The sequence below is a fragment of the Rhagoletis zephyria genome, unplaced genomic scaffold (genome assembly GCF_001687245.7).
Source record: "Rhagoletis zephyria isolate East Lansing unplaced genomic scaffold, Rhagoletis_zephyria_1.1 Rzeph_scaffold_05156, whole genome shotgun sequence".
Lineage (NCBI taxonomy): Eukaryota > Metazoa > Arthropoda > Insecta > Diptera > Tephritidae > Rhagoletis > Rhagoletis zephyria.
This window is the reverse complement of record NW_016162239.1, coordinates 10457-13499: the sequence shown is the minus strand read 5'-3', so window position 1 is coordinate 13499 and position 3043 is coordinate 10457. Positions and strand designations below refer to the sequence as shown.

The window sequence follows — 3043 nt, the reverse complement described above, 5'->3', positions numbered from 1 at the left end:
TATTGCAAAAGTGTAAGTGTAAGATGCTAAGAATTACAAAAAAAAACTATATTATGAAAAAAAAAATTATGAAAAATTAACCGATTATTGTGTTTAATTAGGGCTGACGTAGTTTCAGAAAACTAATACAAATTTGGATTCAATACCAATATTCACATCTACAAACATACATACGCTGAAGTGTATGCAGTTGGTAAAAACCTCATAACTACGTTAACTTATACACAAATGTTATTAATGAAAATTTATTTCATTCTATATAAATTTTCATCCTTAAATTACCAGCCTGAACTTTACAAAACTCTCTGAACCTTAACTTTCTGACCATAAACTTTCTGACCATTAATTTTCTACGTAGAAAGGCGATTGGCGAAACGTTTTAATCACGACCCCGACCGGCAAGCGGTTTCGGGGCCATATAAGGAGTAAAAGATATTTGATAAGACTATTGCAAATACGGTACTCTAAATTCTGTAAACTTCCTTTAACTTTGTTTTTTTTTTTTTTTTTTTTTTTTTGGATTAACGAGAGTATCATATATCTCAACTTAAGGTTGATTTAAGAAAAAAAAAAAAATAAAAATTAGAAGTGCCGATCGGAGCGTCTGGTTCGCCGTCCGGGTATGCAGGCCCATGCAGTTTACCGGATACCGCTCCCTTGAATCGCCAATAAAAAGTACTCGTTCTGAAGGAGTTTGACTGTAGTGGATTAATCTCGGGCGTGATTAATGGCACCATGGACGCCTTCCACGTTCGTAACGATCGACCCAAGTACCGCCCTTCGTGCTGAAATTTCGGTCTTTCGTAAACCAAAGGGCAATATGATTCTTTAACGACTTAGCCTACCTTTCGTAATCATCCGTGACCAATTCTGGAATTGCGCGCTTAGGCAATAATTTCGAATCTTCGCTTGATTATAAGAACTTCACTTAATAGGATTTAATCTTGAAACTCTCTATTCACTTAGCAATAAAACTTTATTCACTCTTTGTAAGACTTATTGCGCTGGCTGATCAAAGTCAAATGGCAGAGACCAGAAAGTGAAAATGCTGACGAGGTATGCCAGTTCTCGTTTTGCCCTTGAACTTTAACAATGTTATGGACAACGGTACATGCCTAGACTATGTACTAGTATACCTAAGTTATGTACTAGTATAACTAAACTATGTACTAGTATTTAGCGAGGATTTAATGCGAGCTGCGTAGGTGCATTGGCATGTATCGGCCGGTTGCAGCTCCCACGAACCGGTTCTTTATGTAGTCACGTCATCCGTCGCCTGACCACACCTATGTACATACACATGTGCATACAAGCTTAGCAGCGTGATAGTGGTATGCGGGAGTTGCTGATATCATCTCATTATCAGCGAAGCGAGCGTAATACATAGCCCTGCGCGTGGTTCGAGACGCGAACATCCCAGTGGTATATTCTCTTGGTACCTTACCCTCACAGGTGTTGATGGATATTCAACATTTGAAAGCTGAGTGCGCAAAGATGCTTGACACAAGTTGTTGATAACCGGAGATGGTCGGGTTCGAATTCCACTGCAGGCAACATGCAAATTAAGTTTTTTTTTTAGTTTTTTCTTGATTATTCACTTCACGGATGCTTTTTCAGTACGAAAGCGATCATTTTAATATGCGCGTAATTGAATTGAATATTTATACATTATACAGTACTTTCGTTGACGTTTATAGTAAAATCAATTACGTTTCTATTTGATTTTCATATTTTTTTCAAGTCTTAGCTGAAAAAATTTTTATAAAAATATTAAAAAAAAAANAGCGATCATTTTAATATGCGCGTAATTGAATTGAATATTTATACATTATACAGTACTTTCGTTGACGTTTATAGTAAAATCAATTACGTTTCTATTTGATTTTCATATTTTTTTCAAGTCTTAGCTGAAAAAATTTTTATAAAAATATTAAAAAAAAAATTTAAAATAATTGTGAAAGGAATCGTAGTAATGAGATTTTTGATGCTGTTTTTTTAACTTCTTTGGTATAAGAAAAACTTGAATAACTGAGCCTAGGCTCTTCCGATTTAGACTTGTGAGGTGTCATTGGAAAGCTATTTTCTCACCCTTTTTAATTCTTTGCTTATAAACCCATTCAAACGATGAAAGAGAAAGGTAGAATGAACGAACGTCATTCAAAANCAAATATTGGTATAAGAAAAACTTGAATAACTGAGCCTAGGCTCTTCCGATTTAGACTTGTGAGGTGTCATTGGAAAGCTATTTTCCCACCCTTTTTAATTCTTTCCTTATAAACCCATTCAAACGATGAAAGAGAAAGGTAGAATGAACGAACGTCATTCAAAATTGAATTAAGATGTGTTGGTATTTGAATAAAAAACTTAGGACGCGGATGACTTTTTTTGGACACAAATAAAAACAGTGGGAAAATACCTTTCAACCGAGATCCCACAAGTTTAAATCATAATCAGTTATTTAAGTTTTTCGTGAATCTATCTTTGAAACAAGTAAAAAAATACCATCGAAAATCTTATTATTACGATTCCGTTAAAAAGATTTTTAAATATTTTTAAGCAGATTTTTTAAGCTTAATCTGTTTTGTCATCTGAGGAGCCTTTTTTTCAAAAAGTGCTTTAAGGAACTATTTTCATTCATAAGAAACTCCATTTTGGAGGTATTTTCAAATCAGTCTAGCTCACGTAAATCTAAATCTTTTTCCGAAATATAATAAGTTTTGTGATTCCGGCGGAAAAACCGCAACTTTTTTAGTGATGCTGTCTAATGTACATATAAAACAATGAAAATTTTCAGCCCCTGAAAAAATATATTTTATTTTACTAAAATTTAATGGGCTATATAACTGCGTCGGCCGCTGTGGTGTAGTGGTAAGCAGTGCGCACTTCCACTCCACAATGCCTGGGTTCAAAACGTGGTCAAAGCAACATCGCAAAAATATAGAAAAAAGGCTTTTTCTTAACAGCGGTCGTCCCTCGGCAGGCAACGGCAAACCTCCGAGTGTATTTCTGCCATGAAAACAGCTTCTCATAAAAATACAATCGC

General features: G+C 34.8%; 1 long non-coding RNA gene across 1 annotated transcript; it reads right to left on the bottom strand.

Moving 5' to 3' along the window:
- Positions 1–376: 376 nt before the first annotated feature.
- LOC108371704 (uncharacterized) lies at positions 377–1319 on the bottom strand. Its single transcript, XR_001848782.1, has 2 exons — positions 846–1319; positions 377–785 (listed from the first exon to the last, which is right to left on the bottom strand). It is a non-coding gene; the product is annotated as an uncharacterized LOC108371704 (long non-coding RNA).
- Between the last annotated feature and the right edge of the window lie 1724 nt (positions 1320–3043).